Source organism: Ovis canadensis, chromosome 22, assembly GCF_042477335.2.
Source record: "Ovis canadensis isolate MfBH-ARS-UI-01 breed Bighorn chromosome 22, ARS-UI_OviCan_v2, whole genome shotgun sequence".
Lineage (NCBI taxonomy): Eukaryota > Metazoa > Chordata > Mammalia > Artiodactyla > Bovidae > Ovis > Ovis canadensis.
This window is the reverse complement of record NC_091266.1, coordinates 49,529,679-49,537,096: the sequence shown is the minus strand read 5'-3', so window position 1 is coordinate 49,537,096 and position 7,418 is coordinate 49,529,679.

Sequence of the window (7,418 nt, the reverse complement as noted above, 5' to 3'; positions counted from 1 at the left end):
TCCCAAAAATGGGATTTATTTTATAAATAAGTCACAACAACCAAACTTTTCAAGGCGCTGTTGAGAACTGTATATGAAATTCTTAGTTCTAATAGCCTAACAACCTAATTTGGTAGGTAAAAATTTTCAGTTTTAGAGTAAAACAAAAGAAGCAAAAAATTAAATGGACAGCAGCTCTTTAACAGGAATAGAGAGGGAGAAATAGAATTAAGCCAATGCAGGGGGAAATACTTTACTACAAGTTCATGTATTTGGGACTTTTCAGAAAGCTCCTTTATACTCTGACACTGAATATTCAATTACCAGATACAGTGATACATGACAGGTTGTTTGCAAGTTCTCATGACTTTGATTTAATAGGAAAACCTTTTCTACTTGATGTCAGAGCCTTTTATTTCCAAGTTATTTATCACTTTCCCTGCATTTTTTAATGTCCTTAAATATGAAACTGGTTTTCAGAAAAACTAAATTATTGGCTTTCTTCAGTTATTGAGTTATATTCCTGTGAACCAAATACATGAAGAATTTACTTATTTGGTCCTGAATAACCATCTGTACTCCAGGAGATAGAGAGGGACAGGGAGGCCTGGCATGCTGCTGTCCATGGGGTTGCAAAGAGTTGGACACAACTTAGCAACTGAACAACAGCAACAACAACCTATACTGGACCAGGGAGCTTCAAGTACTAATATCTAAAATTATCTGTCTTGAAAGACTATTGATTTTGCCTTGTAACTTTTCTGCTGGTTTTATTCTTGTTCATTCAGTTCATTTGGTATTGATATTAGAAAAACTCCAAATAAGCAGTTATTTGAAATCAGCAGAATTATAAGTTAATGGTTATAGATAATAATAGAAAGATCTAGTAAGAGAATTCATTCTAATGTGATTAGATAGAAGCTTTTAACTTGGAAATCATTTTATATGCTAATTATATCTCATCTTTCCATTAGTATCTACCCCTTCTCCAGAAAGTAGACATACTGTCTTTTCTTAGGAACTCAGTCCTTCATGATTTCACATTTCTATTTTTGGTAAGCTACAAATAATTTATAAAACACTTGTTATGGAGTAGACCAAATATACAACACCGAGTATAACACAGAATTATTCTTTGGTTAAACAGTCATAGCTGGGCCAGAACTAGGGTGAGGCAGGAGAGATGCCTAGGGTATAAGATTTAAAAAGGCAAAAGTTGAAAGTCTTAATTTTAAGGCTGTCCTCATGCTCACATGACCCTGAGAGTATCTTCTTAAACTCAACACTAGTAAATCTCTCTTGCCTCACACTAGTTCTAAGCCTTGATTCAGTTCAGTTCAGTTCAGTCACTCAGTCGTGTCGGACTCTTTGCAACCCCATGAATCGCAGCACACCAGGCCTCCCTGTCCGTCACCAACTCCCGGAGTTCACCCAAATTCATGTGCATCGAGTCAGTGATGCCATCCAGCCATCTCATCCTCTGTCCTCCCCTTCTCCTGCCCCCAATCCCTCCCAGCATCAGAGTCTTTTCAAATGAGTCAACTCTTTGCATGAGGTGGCCAAAGTATTGGAGTTTCAGCTTTAGCATCATTCCTTCCAATAAACACCCAGGACTGATCTCCTTTAGGATGGACTGGTTGGATCTCCTTGCAGTCCAAGGGACTCCCAAGAGTCTTCTCCAATACCACAGTTCAAAAGCATCAATTCCTCAGCATTCAGCTTTCTTCCCAGTCTAGCTCTCACATCCATACATGACCACAGGAAAAACCATAGCCTTGACTAGACGGACCTTTGTTGGCAAAGTAATATCTCTGCTTTTTAATATGCTATCTAGGTTGGTCATAACTTTCCTTCCAAGGAATAAGCATCTTTTAATTTCATGGCTGCAGTCACCATCTACAGTGATTCTGGAGCCCAAAAAATGAAGTCTGACACTTTTTCCACTGTTTCCCCATCTATTTCCCATGAAGTGATGGGACCAGATGCCATGATCTTCGTTTTCTGAATGTTGAGCTTTAAGCCAACTTTTTTACTCTCCTCTTTCACTTTCATCAAGAGGCTTTTGAGTTCCTCTTCACTTTCTGCCATAAGGGTGGTATCATCTGAGGTTATTGATATTTCTCCCAGCAATCTTGATTCCAGCTGTGCTTCTTCCAGCCCAGCGTTTCTCATGATGTACTCTGCATATAAGTTAAATAAGCAGGATGACAATATACAGCCTTGACGTACTCCTTTTCCTATTTGGAACCAGTCTGTTGTTCCATGTCCAGTTCTAACTGTTGCTTCCTGACCTAATTGCAAGCCCCTAATTGTGTTTTTTTTATTTTTTTGCTGTTTTGATAAATCCAAAATGGCTTTCTAAATAGCATATCACTATAGCTTTGTTTTTAATATATACTATTTATATGTATATATATATCGGAGAAGGCAATGGCACCCCACTCCAGTACTCTTGCCTGGAAAATCCTATGTACGAAGGAGCCTGGTAGACTGCAGTCCATGGGGTCGCTAAGAGTCAGACACGACTGAGCGACTTCCCTTTCACTTTTCACTTTCCTGCATTGGAGAAGGAAATGGCAACCCACTCCAGTGTTCTTGCCTGGAGAATCCCAGGGACGGGGGAGCCTGGTGGGCTGCCGTCTATGGGGTCGCACAGAGTCGGACACGACTGAAGTGACTTAGCAGTAGCATATATACATATACTTTTATATACACTGTTTTAATATCTATGTAAATACTGTAATCTGAATTTAGAAGAGTATATTTTCAAGAATTTCCAGATTCACTGATATAGAGCTAATTATACCAGCACCAAAACCCAGATTCGTTTGCTATTCTTCACCTGGGGTATTATAAACACTTTCAGGGCAGGGCTCATATCTTACTCATTTTATCATCTAGTACCTTTTTCAGTGTCTTGTCTGGTCCAGAGACATTTCTAACAGATGGTAAATGCTGGAATGAATCTTGAATAAACAGTGAAAAATCCATCTATATTATAAGAATTTGACTTCCAAAACTCTTTTATGTGCGTTCCTCAGGTGAAAATAGTTTGATTCCAGAAGAACCACTAAAAATAAAAATACATTGAAACTGTTCAGTTGATTGTTTTTTTTCGTATATTAAAATGTCTGTTACTTCAGTACATGATCAATTTAAAGAATACACTTTTTTTTTGTCAAGTTCTATCACTTTAGTTTGTCACTAAAATCAGTCATTGAGTATTTGAATCCTCCCTCCCAGAACTTATACTCTATCAACCAACATTATTTGTTGTTGATTGATAACTGCTTGTGCCCACACTGTTTTTGGTGTCATGGGGAAAGTGAGACTAATTCAATTGAATAAAGATTTATTGAGCGATTATTTTGTATAAGGTGAAAGGGATACAAATATGTTCTTTGTCCAGAAACTCATACATAAATAAAACAGTCTTCAATGTCAAAAAATAGTATTAGGAGAGAAAGACATGTCTCCAGGCACCATGTAAGTCCAGCCGTGATAACTGATGTAATACCAAACACTTAAAAGGGAGAACTTAATTCTGATAAGAAAGAGTCCATAGAGAACGTGACTTTTTACACAGCCCTTAAAAGATCAACAGAGTTCTCACAGGCTGGAGAGAAAACTAAGAGACAGTGGGATCCTGGAAGTATGACAGTGTAAGGCAGAGGTCTCCAGCCTCCCAGATCAAATACCCAGTGATCCGAGGTGGAGCTGATATAATAATAATAGAAATAAAGCATACAATAAATGTAATGCACTTGAATCATCCTGAAACCATTCCCCCTGCCTCAGTGTGTGGAAAAATTTTCTTCCACAAAACCAAACCCTGGTGCCAAAACGGTTGGGAACTGCAGATGTAAGGTGCGGAAGAGGAGCTTTGAGCAATTGGTATGTTGGCACGTGAAGCTCAGGCTAGAAAGAATAGGTGGGGAAGATGGCAAACAACTCTGATATCCCTACTGAGGAATTTGGAGGTTATTCTGAAGAAAATTGAAAGTTTTTGAGGATTTGGGTGTCACCAGCATATACTAATGTGTAGGAAATGAAGTAAAAGTGAGATAGATATTGATATATATACACATATATTAATACCTATATGAATAATATATGCAGCTTGACAGGAGAACTGGGCTAAGCGTTAATCTTGAGAACCATTATAATTATGGGGTATCTGAGATGTTGACATTTAAGACAAAATCCCTGTCTTTGAGGAGCTTAGCATGTCCTCAGGGGGCTGGAAAAGAAAGCTAACATATGTGAAATTATTAAGAGATAAATTTATGTAGCTTTATATCTTGAGAAAGGAGATTGGGGTAGGTTGGAGTTATATGAGCTAGCTGATGAAATAGAATACACGTGAAACTAATTTAGAAACAATATGTAAACAGTTCATGAGTGATCCATTGAACCGATCCTTAACAAGCTCATTTAAATCAAATTTGGTTTATATAAGTACTGCTCTTCTATTTGGACTGCATTGTGTGGTTTAAATCCTTATCAAGCTATTGTAGATTACATAGGGATTTAAAAACAGCTAAGAACACTATTTGCTCTGTCCTAAATATGATAGATTTTTTTCCAATGAAAAAAGAAATTTCAAAAAGTCAAATTACATTATCTGTATAACTCCTGCTATTTCAAAATAGAAAGCAAGGAGCTTAAAATTATAAAGCAATGCTCAAAGCAATGCTTTAATACACTATCAGATAATGTTATTAAGCTGTTTTTTTAAGTTTGTTTGAAAAACTGTTGTAGACTTCCTTCCGAGGCTCCGGGCTCTGATTACATATCACACAGGATAAGAAGATAAAACTGTAAATGAACTAAAAGCAACAGTGTCTGGAAGGGGATTAAAGGCCAAATACCCTTGTTTTGTTAAATCAGCCAATTTTTTTATTAGTGTCTTTTATCCATGGAAAGAGTGCTGAATTCTATTTTGTTTTTTTTTTTTAAATAGCTTTATTGAGTTATAATTCACATACCATATCATTTACCCATTTAAAGTGTACAATTCAATGGATTTTGGTATACTTACAGTGTTGTTCAAACATTGCCCCAATGAATTTTATATTATCACCCCCCAAAGAACTCCATGCCCATTAGCAATAACTCCCTAGGCCTCTGCTCCCCTCCCCCCACCCAGTGATTACCACCATCCTGTCTTCCTAAGCAACAGCTAATCTTTCTGTCTCTGTAGATTTACCCATTCCGGACATTTCATATAAATGAAATATAATACATGGTCTTTTGTGATTGACTTTTTTGATTTAATATTTTCAAGGTTCATCCATATTATAGCATGTATTTGTATGCCATTCCTTTTTATGGCCAAATAATAGTCCAGTGTTTGAAAATACATTTTGTTCATCCAATCATCAGCTAGTGGACATGTGGGTTATCTACTTTTTGACTATTATGAACAAACTGCAACTAACATTTTGTCCAAGTTTTTGTGAGAAAGGTTTTATATCTTTCTCTTGGATGTGTACCTAGAAGGGAATTGCTGGGTCATATGGCAAATCCGTTTACATTGCTTGAAGAACTCCAAATTGTTTTTCAAAGTGCTTCACCATTTTACATTCCCACCAGGAATCTATGAGGATTCCAACCTCTCCAACATTCTCACCAACACTTATTGTCTGCCGTTTTGAGAACTACCAGTAGATATGAAGTGGTGTCTGGTAGTGCCTTTTATTTGTATTTCCCTAATGACTAATGATATTGAGCAATTTTTCACTAACTCTATCTTGAAAGAGTACACTGTTCAGGAAGATTACTTAACTGGTTGTTGTAAAATGTGTTAGTTAAGCCTAAGTAAAATAGTTTTATAGACTGTGGCTTTGACTTGCTAGAAGATGATGATGTTTAGTAAAAACAGGTGTAAAATTTTGGTCCAATGAGAATTACTTAAATTAATAACAAATTTAAAATGCATAACAGCATTCCGAATACCATAAAGTGGTTATATGCAACGCAGGTATCACAGACTTCCTGCCTCAGTTTGCAAAAAGGAAGCAAAATGATCTTCATAATTATACGTTGGAAAGGAAGACTTGAGATAGGAAGACAGGAAGTTTTCAAATACTGTGGTCAATAACAGCAGATCATATTGAATAAGCAATGCAATTTATAGAAATGGCCAACAAGTTGATGTGAATATATAAATGTAAATCTTTATCCAATTTTTAAACTCTAAAATTGCAGCATGCTATTTAAGATATTTTGTGAAGGCTAGATAATGAAATAAACAACTTACTTGGGTCCTGTTTAGTCTTAAATCCTCTAATTATATAATTCCTGGTTAACATCCAGGTTTTTTTTAAGTACATAATAAAAGCACAGTGTTTTACACAGTTCAGCTATTCACTTGTCATGAGAATAGATAATCAGCCAAGAAACTTATCTTTTTGTTTTGAAGCTGTTGACATTTATATAAGAACTCTTTACTTATCCCAGGTTATGTCCTAGTAATTTATTCATATGTATTAAAATTTTTAACAAGTTTGTGACAAAGAACAGGTGAGATGAGTCAGGAGTCATGAGAAGGTCAGCATAAAGTTCTTTTTGTCACCGTATGAAATCCCCAGACAAGAGGAAACAGATGGGTTTGGTTACATTACCCTTGCTGTGCCAAATAAACAATTGAGGAAAATGTTAAATATCCTTTTGCTACATGTCTGTGTCTAGGCTAGGAATGGTGCTTGACGTTAACAATGCTGGCTTTTCCAGCTGTTCAATATTTAATGGCAGAAACTTGAAAATTTTTTAACACATAGCATGAAAAAGTTCATTTGAATCCTCATTGGTTGGCTTAGTTTATTCATTCAGGAGTCATTTACTGGATGTTAATTATATGTAAGACACTGTGTTGGGCAAGGGAAGGGGCTTGGATTCCTTAGGGAGGTCTTCGGGGACCAGGTAGCATTTAAAGTAGATTTTAAACAGCTATGTTTTTTCCAGTAGTCATGTACGAATGTGAGAGTTGGAACATAAAGAAGACTGAGTGCCAAAGAATTGATGCTTTTGAACTGTTGTGCTAGAAGAGACTCTTAAGAGTCCCTTGGATGGCAAGGAGATCAAACCAATTAATCCTAAAGGAAATCAACTTTGAATATTCATTGGAAGGACTGATGCTGAAGCTGAAGTTCCAATACTTTGGCCACCTAATGTGAAGAGCCAGCTCATTGGTAAAGACCCTAACGCTGGAAAGATTGAAGGCAAAAGGAGAAGGAGGCAGCAGAGGATGAGATGGTTAGATAGCTCACTGACTTAATGGACATGAATTTGAGCCAACTCTCGGAGACAGTGGAAGACAGAGGAGCCTGGTGTGCTACAGTCCATGGGATCTCGGAGTCAGACATGACTTAGCAACTGAACAACAACCATTGGGATACTGATAATAGATAAAAGCTCAGAGTGACAATTATATCTTA